This window comes from Mus musculus, chromosome 6, assembly GCF_000001635.26.
Source record: "Mus musculus strain C57BL/6J chromosome 6, GRCm38.p6 C57BL/6J".
NCBI lineage: Eukaryota > Metazoa > Chordata > Mammalia > Rodentia > Muridae > Mus > Mus musculus.
Window position 1 is genome coordinate 47,782,951 of NC_000072.6, and position 11,496 is coordinate 47,794,446.

The following is an 11,496-nucleotide window of genomic DNA, read 5'->3' on the forward strand; positions in this document are numbered from 1 at the left end:
CTGCTGGAGACAATATAAGGACATTGGAAGAAGGGAGTCTAGCTCGAGCTCTTGCTCCTTCGCCTGCTTGCTGCGTGAGACTGAGTAACTGCTAGATCCTTGGACTTCCACTCACAGCTGCGACTGAACAATTGTTGGGAATTGGGCTGCCGACTGTAAGTCATCAATAAATTCCTTTACTATCTAGAGACTATCCATAAATTCTGTGACTCTAGAGAACCCTAACTAATACAATATGTTATATTCACATAAATTATCCAATCTAGAGTATTCTGTTAAAGTGGCATAAGACACACTAAAAAATAATATATATATATATATATATATATATATATATATATATATATATATATATATATATATATCTTGTATTTTATCAGTTGCCCCTATCTTAGTCTGGATATGGTGCCACGTGGCTTTAATCCAGCCTTTGGGGTGCAGCAGCAGACTGATCTCTGAATTCCAGGTCTGGTCTGTAAAGCAGTTTCCTACTTAGCAAAGACAATCAATCAATTAAATTAACACAAAACTCTTTACTTTCCAGAGTTAGCATATTATATTCTGGGGGGGCTGAATAATATTATGGCAATGGCCACTCACTGTTTTACAGACATCATTATCCATTTTGCTATCAAGTCTAAAGGGATTATGCTCTCCCAACTGTTATAAATTAGGCACTTTGTCAACTCTCCTTTCACCAACTCAGAGGCAGCAGCTTAAGGCATCATCTGCTACCTGCAAAGCACAAGGAGTTTCTACTGTCCTAGAAGATGTGTATTTTTCCTATGAGGTCTCCCCCACCCCAAGTGTCTCTCTTTGTCTTTGTCTTTCTCTGTTTCCCCCCACCCCACACTCTCTCATGTTTCCACATGGAGACAGCCTTTCACTCTCCCTCTTCCTCCAATTATCCTGTTGTGGTAGATCTGTATGTATAGCATGATCTCTTATGATTTCTTAGCAACACACCTTGGACTCGGACTGCCAAAGATACCGTTTCGTCACTTTATCCTAACACCAACACCTGAAAATTTCATTGTTCTTAATTTGACCCCTCTAACATCACACACACACACACACACACACACACACACACCAGCAGTAAAAAGTGCTACTGAAGAAGAAGTTGTTACAGATCATGAGCTACCAGTGTGGTCTCTCAGAATCATAGTTTCTCATTTGTCCAACTAACCTCACTAGATTGCAAATAATATTAGGATATAGAAGTAACATGAAGGTAGTCCATACCTAATAAAGAACAATACCGTTGTAAAGATTTTTCTGACTTTAGCTGGCACAGTTATTTTCTCACACTCACTGTCATTTGTTAGTTGTTTGTGGTCATACAGTCACCAGCCAGCTTTCCTTTTGACATAATCTAAGGGTCTCCACCAGTTAAGAGAATTAAAAGGCAGGAAAAATCTTTGGTCCCACAGGTAGAATCAGAGTATCTAAAACACCTCAGATAGCAGCAGACAAAATAAATAGTTGAAGAAAGGGGTTTATTAAGAAAGATATGATGCGCTGGGCATGGTGGCACACGCCTTTAATCCCGGCACTTGGGAGGCAGAGGCAGGCAGATTTCTGAGTTCAAGGCCTAGCCTGGTCTACAAAGTGAGTTCCAGGACAGTCAGGGCTACACAGAGAAACCCTGTCTCAAAAAAAAAAAAAAAATATATATATATATATATATATACATATATATATATATATATATCCCTCAGGAATGCTGCTGGTGGAAAACAAGTGCTTGAAAGGCCTTTGCTTTAGGTTGTCAGGCTTTTGTCTTAGGAGGATGAGGAAAAAGTCAGCCACCTTGGATATCCACCACCTTTATTACCTAGTTGTGCCCTTACCCTATCTGCCAGCCTACTAGGAAGTCTGTTTAACTCTGTAATCTCTTACTTTGTCAAGCTGTATGTATGCTTTCAAGCATATGAAAGAGGAAGAAACATGTGGGAAGTCCAACAGACTCTCTTATCTTTCACATTGTTTTTTCTTGTACTTAGTATGTATGTGTGTATACAACTTACAGAAGTTCTCCTTCTTCCATGTGAATGTGGAACGGATGGGGATGAAAGTCAGGTTGTCGGGTGCATGCATGTGGGTGTGTACATGTGTGTGTGTGTGTGTGTGTGTGTGTGTGTGTCTAGATCGACTCTATTTTCTCCTTCTCTAATATCCAGTCTCCAGGTGCCATGATTCTAGAGGAGAGCCATGGAGCTCTCTGAGCTACTTTGGTTAAATACACGTGTGTAGCAGTCCCACTGTCAGCAATATGCAAACATACAGTTCCATGAGCTCATTTTGAGCAGACTGGGGAGAGTAGGAGTTAAACAGACTCCCTGGTAGGCAGGCAGATAGAGAGAGGCCGTGGCTAGGTAATAAAGGGAGCAAATTTCCAAGGTGGCCAGCTTCTTGCTCAACCTCCTGACTTGAAGTAAAAGTCTGGCAGTTTTCTTTTCTGACCGGCAGGGCCCTGCTGATGGCCTGGATCACCAAGCTCAAGGCCAGCCAGATCAGGACATGTCAAACACAAAACAATCTTATTATCTTCGACCCTCTAGGAGGGGAGAAAGATCCTTCAGAGACTTTAAAACTTTCAGGCCTCAAGAAGAGCCTGGATTGTCAGCTTTCTGAGTCCTTCTGTTTTGCAAAGGGTCCTTTTCACTGAGTATTGGCTTCTTCACCCCAGTAAACTCCTTCCTTCAACTACTGATTCTGTTTGAGATGTTTCAGATTTCTCAGGGGCTACCTGTTGCGTTTCAGATTTTCCTGCTTTTAATCCTTTAACTGGCAGAGAAAATGAACCTGATCAAGACCCCTAGACTATATTATTTCTACACTGTACAAAAGAGTTCCCTGGATCTGCAATTCAAGTCAAACTTAGATTTGTGACTTCAATGAAGAAACAAATTTCAGGTTAAATCAGTATAAATGACAACTGGAGGGTTTTTTGGTTTTTTGGGTTTTGTTGTGTTTTTTTTGTTTTTTGTTTGTTTTTGTTTTTTGAAGGCAGTTCTGCAACTTTATTTGACATTCAGCAGGTTAGTTCTCATCCACATTGACTGTCTGTAGATTTTTTAATGTGGTAACAGGCACATAAGTTACCAGCGTGTAGAGCTTGTCTGGTGAATCCTCGTCCTCATTACGTTTTCTGGACAAACGTACTTGGATGTGATATGGAACATTCCTTATTCCCTAGGCCCAGACGGCTTTATTGAGCCTGGTGTCAATGCGCACATCTGGTGTCCCCATTTCCTTCATGGTAGACTTCCAAATTTCTTTGAGTGCCCGAGGAGCATGCTCCTTGAAGCCCACTCTATGGATGCACTTGTGAATGTTGATGGTGTATTCTCGGGTCACCACCTCATTGATAGCAGAACGGCCCTTCTTCTTCTCGCCCACTCTTCTTTACGGGAGCCATTCTGTTGGGACCAAGTTGGAAAGGCACAACTGGAGGTTTTATTAAGGATCTTTTAATACAAACGTTAAGCACAAGTGTTAGAGAGATATGCTCATTTAAAAATGAAACAAAAAATAAACAAAAAAAAGGCATACTCAAGTGTAGGTTAGGGCTTCTAAAGGGGGGGGGTCTCAATCCTCTTAGCATTAGCCACATACCGCCCATTTGGAGTTCTCTAGACTTATACTTAAAACATTTGCTAAGAAACCATTTTGTTTTCTTTTCTCTACCTTTTGATAGGTAAGATTATAAGGTAGTTCTACCAATAAAATTATAATCTGTTAAAGACCAGAGCTATTCAGCATTTAGTACATGTCTTTTCCCTGTGTCTTAGTCAGGGTTTCTATTCCTGCACAAACATCATGACCAAGAAGCAAATTGGGGAGGAAAGGGTTTATTCAGCTTACACTTCCATACTGCTGTTCATCACCAAAGAAGTCAGGACTGGAACTCAAGCAGGTCAGAAAGCAAGAGCTGATGCAGAGGCCATGGAGTGATGTTCTTTACTGGCTTGCCTCCCCTGGCTTGCTCAGCCTGCTCTCTTATAGAACCAAGACTACCAGCCCAGAGATGGTCTCACCCACAAGGGGCCTTTCCCCCTTGATCACTAATTGAGAAAATGCCTTACAGCTGGATCTCATGGAGGCATTTCCTCAACTGAAGCTCCTTTCTCTGTGATAACTCCAGCTGTGTCAAGTTGACACACAAAACCAGCCAGTACACCCTGTAAAGGAGGTTTCTGAGAAGATTCCCTAGAAAATTGCATGTTTATATCTGGGAAGGACAAGGGCCTGGAACAATTGTTAATTGTGCTGAAATCTTTGTCTGTGAGCAAGAGACTTCAATAACAAGCAAAGGGTGAGAGGTTCCTCTCCCTTCTAATGTTTCCATACTTTTCTTTCTCAACCTCAGCAAAGACTATTCCACAATCTTATTATACAGAGCCTTGCTTCCAGCTTTCTCAAGGTTGTCAAAGGCCTCTGGGTGCGACTCAGCTGTGCAAGTGTCTCTTGCAAGTGTCTCTGAGGCTCCCCTTGGTATTCCCACAAGAAACTTAGCCTTCTTTCACATTTTTCTATATTTTCAAACTCTTGAGTTGATTTCCTTCCTCCAAAAAAGCTTCCTTTCTGAAACATGTATTTTTACAGTTCTGTTTTAAAACATGACACTATTTTCAACTTTAAATATCTCTTAATCTTGTTTATTAAGTCTTATTAAATAGTAGTCTTTGACCCTGCTGATATTACTTTAAAATTCTTAAATATCTACAAAGCTTTTCATTTTGCTCTTTATGTTTCCTAAGTGAGTCAAACATTGTAGAAATTAAATAAAACAACCCTTGCCTTAAAAAGTACCAATAAAAAAAATAAAAAGAAAACAATGGGCAGGAAGCTATTCATAGTTACCCAGTCTCCTTCCTTTACTGTCTTAGGACATGTAATGTCTTAGTCAGTCATCGCTGTTATATATCTGTTTATTAGTCTTGGCCTGTGATTGATTTCAACAAACCCTTTTTATTTATTACTTGTTTATTTGTCTTAGAGGAGAACAATCGAGTATTTTTCTGTATCCTCAATGATACCATAAACATATTGCCATTTAACTTGTACAATTTCTAAGATTAGAAAAATTATATGGGGAGATGTAAGTTTCAAAAAAGACTAGTCAAGTGCAGTAGTGAGAAGGGGGGAAAGTGTAGAACAGGAGTTCAATCTGTAACTGACTGTGAACAATCAATTGAGATAACTCACTACCTTCGGACCAGCCAATGCCCATGGTCTCACGCTGAACTAATTAAAGGCCAAGTACCTCATCACTTTTCAGTCATGGTGATTTTTCTATTGTATGTGTAAATTACATCATAACATAGATATTGTGTTCATATATAAAACTCTGGAAGTATCTGGTCATTAATACCTTTGATGACTATCAGCCATCAAAACTCGAAGCCGCTGATATTTGCTGAGCATCTTGGGAAAGACTTGCAAATATATCATTTCGTCACTAGGGCGTTTCTCCTGGACTGCGAAAGGCTCAGTAGCTGCTGATGGGCCTCCTTTGTCCGGTTGCTGTGGGTCCGCCACGATCCGTCTTCCGATAGGGCGGAAGCTTCACTGTCCATACCCTCGTGCTTTTTACCCCTAAGTCCTTCAGCAAAACTGTGCCCTAAAACTAACCATTTTCCCACGTGGGTAGTCTGCTTCCAGAACTACCACTACCCGCTCTTCCCCAAGCCCCAAGTGACCAAACCCAAACAAAACAGGCAAGCAGCCCCACCAGGCCAGAGCAAGGCTAAATACCCGGGCAACTTTGATACTTCTGAGGATTTAAGAGTTGACAGGGTCAGAAGGCAAAAAACAAGGCAAGTGGAATGGGGGGTGGGGGGGAGCAAAGAAGGGAGAGAGAGAGAGAGAGAGAGAGAGAGAGAGAGAGAGAGAGAGAGAGAGAGAGAGAGAGCTCTAAAACATCGGAGATTAATATGAATGCAAAAAGTAGCCAATTGGACAGTAAGGATATTCTGAAGCGAGGTAGGGTTGTAATGAAACAGGCTGAAAACTGTCAGATTGCATCAGCCATTCCAGATAGCAACACCCTAAAGAAGGGTAGTGACTCCTGTCATATAACCTACCAACTAGGCTCTGTTGTTACAGATGCCCTTTTCCCAGAAATGTCCCTGGGACTCTTCAAACACCTGCCTCAGCCCGAAGAAATGAAAAAGTGTCTCTTAGTCTATTAGGTGATGTCAGCAAACTTAACCCATTTCCTGGAGACACAATATCCTTCATCTTTACTTCCCTCCCAGGTCTCCGCTGACCCTCCTGAGACTTTCTAAGACCCTTGTTGCTTTGCAGTCAGTGCTACCTGTTTGCTTAATAGAACCTGCTGCTTCGAAGCAGGCGCTAATATACTTTTTGCCTGAAAAATGGTCTTTGCCTCTCTTGAACCTCCATCCTACCTAAAAACTCAACAAAATTGACAGGGAAAATATAAATGAGTTTATAAAAATGACTCATTCAGGTAGGGCCTAGTGGCAGTTTCCATTTGTCCAACATCTGGGGGGGGGGGGGGGAGGCAGATCTCTGTGAGTTTGAGGCCAGCATAGAGACTTTCAGGCCATCCAGGGCTATTTAATGAGATTTTTTTTTTCAAAATAATAACACAAATAGCTTTATTATTATACTATTATTATATATTATTGATGTGTTAGAATGGTGGGTCACATCTCAACAGCACACTAGGCCAAGACAGTTCCACATGGGAGAGATTTTATTGGGAGAGAGAGAGACAAGGTAGTGGCAGAAAGAGAAGAGGAGAGAGAGAGTGAGGCAGGGAAGGTGACAACAGAAAGAAAAGTGGGAAAGAGAGGAGGGGCGTCTATGGAAAATGACTGTAAAGGTGGGAGCTGAGCCCAATGAATTCTGGGAATATGATGGCCATTGTCTTGACAACAGGTCACACTGTCGCCTATGTGGTGTCATAGGTTTGGGAGGTCCTGATGCCAACAATTATTATATATAACAATATAATTATATTACATATTATATAACTATATTATATATTATTATACTAGATTATTATACTTAAGATCCATGTAGTAGCAGGAAAGAGCAGCCTATTCTTTGCTGGGCTTTCCCTGGCAGGGGTAGCAAAGCCTGCTCTACCCATCTTCCACCCTTTTGTCTAATCTGTAGCACCCTATCCTCACTGGCACCTAAATTCCAGGGAGATACAGTCGCTGGCTCTTCTTCCTTTGCCCAATACCATTTTTCACTTGCAAAGTCAGTGTGTTAACAGAGAAAGTAGGGAGTCAAAGAAAAAATGAGCATTTTTCTCTACTACAGTCCTTCAAAGAACTTCTCCAGCCTTGGAAATCAGCTTCTCTGAATGCAGGATCTTTCACCTGTTGCCCCATGAAATACCCAAGATTACGTCTCATTTCAAAAAAAGGTAATACTTTAAAATGGAGCAGTCTCAGCTGGACAGTGGTTGTGGTGTGTGCATTTAAGCACAGCACTTGGGAACAGAGGCAGGCAGATCTCTGAGTTTGAGGCCAGCCTTGTCTGCAAAGAGATTTTCGTGACAGCCAGGGTGACACAGAGAGAAGACCCTGGAACTGTGGGGGGTTTCAACCCCATTTCCCTAAGTCCAAGCTTGGGAAACCATCCCCCCCACACCCCCACCAGGATCAGTGTTTTTAATAGAAGAGCCGTACTAGAACCTGAGGGCATTAGAATGTCAGATCCAACTTATTCCTGATGAAATATCTTCCTCATGGTGCAAACAACCCCCTTAGGACCCTGGGAAAGCAGAATTGCAGATTATATGGTACAGACAGGTACTCAATAAACAGGTTGAAGGAATGAATGTATAAATGAAGTTGAGAAAAGTATTCGTTATTTTTCTGTTGCTGTGATAAACTACCATGGCTAAAACAGCTTACTGTCCCAGGATTTTCCCTGTCCAATTACATTAGTATAGAGGAGGTCTGTGATTGGACAGGGAAAAGGGAGGCGGAGCTAAGAGTTGCTGAGTCAGGGAACAGGTCAGAGTAGAGAGGAAGGAAGATGATGTTGGTTATGAATCAGCTTGGCTAAGACCAGCCACAAGTTGTTACTATATAAAGGTTAGAATATTGGGATAATTTGTCTAATCTAGGTGGGCAGCTTTTATCATTTTCAATTGGCTCTGAAATTATTGTATTGGCATTTGGTAAATTGTGATTTTATTTATACATAAATCTGACTGGGTAACTACAAGCTTTAAGATTTTACCAGGTTACTGGGTGTTGTGATATGCACCTCGAGGGTGGCGGCTCCATTTAGTTACTGGAATGTGAAATCACCGACTCCATGGGTTTATGGCTAAGAAAGAACTAGTGGCTCCAGGGGCAACACGCAGGTGCTGGCACTAGCATGGGAATGAACTAGTTCACTGTTTTAATATTTCCTGCAACAGCTTACAAAAGAATGGATTTATTTTGGCTTATGTTGTAGAGGGCTAAGAGTAGTCCATCATGGCTGGTTCTTACACACTATTTTGTGGGTGGAGTTTGAAAACATTATGCTAATGAAAGAAACCTGCCACAAAAAGGCCACGTGTTGAATGGAGTTATGTACATTTCTATGAAATGTCCAGCATAAACAAAGTAGAATGAACTGTCCCCTTCCCCCATCCTTGAGTTGGTTTAACAAGCCTCCAGACACTGGAGCCAGGAGTCTGGCCTTGCTACATCTTCTGCCAGAGAACTGAGAACCACTTGCCTGTCCGCCAGCTGAGCTGCTGAAGAGCCTACTTTGCAACTCAATCCAGCTGAAACAAGCAACAGAACTCAGCCAAACAAAGGGATGGGTCCTTGGGTTCTCCCCCCCACCCCCCTTATGTTCAGTGTCGTACATTAAAATTTGAACCTTGATCAGAGAACTTTGTCTTGGCTCATTATTTCTCTCGCTGTCCTTCCCATCCATCCCCAGCTTTCCTTTCAGGAACCCAGTAACCCGTGGCCGCTGGCACCTACAATGAACATTGGTGGCAGAAATGGCAGTTGTATAGCACTGAAAATTTACTAAATGTCCCTGAGTTGTACGCTTAAAAATTCTTCTTTTGGGGCTGGTGAAATGGCTTAGCAGGTAAAAGTGAAAGCACAAAGATTTGAGCTCAACAATCCAACAAAAAAAAGGAGACTCCTGAAATGTTACCTGTGGCCTCCAGCAAAGGGCATCAGATCCCATTACAGATGGTTGTGAACCACCATGTGGTTGCTGGGACTTGAAATTAGGACCTCTGGAAGAACTGTCAGCGCTCTTAACCACTGAGCATCTCTCCAGGACCCCATGGAAGCCGTTTTTATCATTTAATGTATGAATGTACAGGGTGGGGGGCACATGAGGCATGGCATACCTGTGGAAGTCAGAGGACAACTTACAAGAGTCAGTTCTCTACTTCCACCACGTAGGCCCCGGGGCCAAACTCAGGTTGATCCCAGGTTTGTCAGCAAGTACTTTTACCTGATGTCCTTGGGACTTCATTTTGAAGAAATGACTGTGCGCCTATATAGGATAGCCCGTGTCATATCAGGGAAACCAGGCCCAAGAACTTACTGGACACACCAGACTAAGGGAAGAGTTTAACTCTTCTACCTGGACCCCATACAATGAAAATACCTAGCACCGTGATGCCAATAGCCCCAGCAAACCTGTGTGTTTGTGGTGTGTGCCAAGAAACACCACCTGGGGCTTGATCGATGTATCACAGTTCAGTGCTCTGAGTTAACTGCCCTTCCAGAGGTCCTGGCTTTCATCCTCAGCACCCACATGACAAGCTTAAAATTGCCCCATGCCTTAGAAGAGGCCTCTGTTGATGCCAGGCATACAAATGGCACACAGATATGCATGCAGGCAAAGCACCCACACACATAAAATAAAAAATAAATCTGTTTCTGGTGTTGATTTTGACATGGCAAACTCAAACTGGTGTCTCTCCAGTCTCCAGCTCAGCTGCCTGGGCCATGCTGTCCCCAGCCTGTTCCTTTACCTGGAGGACTCCGTGGGTACTGCCCTTTCACTTCTGCAGCTCGCCCACAAACTTCCAACACACAGTGGCCTGACTTGCAGCCACCAGGGCTGCTCCAGTTATCCTTACAGGGTATTTGATCACACTGGGAACCCCTGAGATTGTGGTATTTACCTTAGCATATACCTTTGATGCTTCTGACTGGAACACAGACACACCCATAGTATACACCTTTAATCTCAAACAATGAGCGTAAAATTAGTTTGTAGAAGGATTCACCCATGTTTGAAAGTGATGTTTAAATGAGTGGCAGACAAAGTGATGTGTCAGAGAACAATTTGACAGAATAGGCTATGCCCAGCTCTCACAAGCTGAGGAAAGGGAAGCTACTTAAGGGAGCAGTTGAGGAGTAGGGCTGGAGGGCAGTTTTACTGACAGTCATACAGAGACAGGTTGCAGAGAACAAGTCAGAGAATGAGAAGGAACCAGAACAGAACAAATACGTAGAGTTAGTTTGAAGTCAAGCAGAGCAATTCAGGAGAGGCCGAGAGAGGGAAGCCAGATTGAATCAGTCTGTTTGGAAAGGCGTTTGAGCCAGAACAGCTGAGTTGAACCAGTCAGCCAGAGTTCACAAAGAACAAGAAAGGGTGAGCTGATTCAGCAGTAAGTCTCCGAGGCTGAAAACATTCTAGGCCTAGATTAGATTGTATGGAAGCTTCCAGTTCTAGGCCTACGTTAGCAGAGGGAGACAGTAAGCCTTGAAGACAACCATTACTTCAGCTGAACAAAAGATACTTTTATAGATTCTTTAGAACACACATATATTGCATTCTTCTCGTTTCCCAGCTTTGATTTTCGGAGCCTCCTCAAAGCTCCATCCTGTTACCCTTTGTAGCCATGCTTCAGCCCACATATATACAGCTATATATATATATTTACTGTGTGACGTGTAGTGTATAATCTGAGAGTTCTTATTAGTAATGAAGATGATTGGAAATAAAGGATCTGCGTTCACCTTGGCCAAGACTACCAAAGAAAGAAAGCAGGAGCATCTAGCTAACTGCTATACTTGAAACCATATAGCCCTGAAAATTTGGGGCTAGAGAGATGGCTCAGCAGTTAAGAGCACTGACTGCTCTTAGTTTGACTCAGAGCAGAAAGGCCTTGGTGACTGGAGTTCCAGAAAGTTGTCAAGCTTTTAGACATGGATACCCAAGACCAGGAGTTAACGCTGGTTACTGTCAAGATCTGAGACATCCCTCTACCAAACCTGCAACTCAGAAACTGTAAGAGGAAATGCTGCCAAGGTCTAAGAATTCCCAATTGCCTGGTCACCTGAGAACTCTAGCAGATATGCTACTGGGGACTACACCAGAGCTCTAACACCAGAGGGCACCAGCCGCAGCTGCTCTTGCCTGCTACTCAAGAGACGACAAATGATGCAAACGGTGCCAAGGAAATACTACTGGTCTTTAAAAAGAAAAATTAAAAAAAAAAAAAATCAATGAGTCCTAATGATATTC

At 42.5% G+C, this 11,496-nt stretch overlaps 1 non-coding gene and 1 pseudogene across 1 annotated transcript; both read right to left on the reverse strand.

Moving 5' to 3' along the window:
• Rpl31-ps7 (ribosomal protein L31, pseudogene 7) lies at positions 3,008 to 3,424 on the reverse strand (annotated as a pseudogene).
• On the reverse strand, positions 5,120 to 5,230 carry Rny1 (RNA, Y1 small cytoplasmic, Ro-associated). Its single transcript, NR_004419.1, has one exon.
• Positions 5,231 to 11,496: the final 6,266 nt, after the last annotated feature.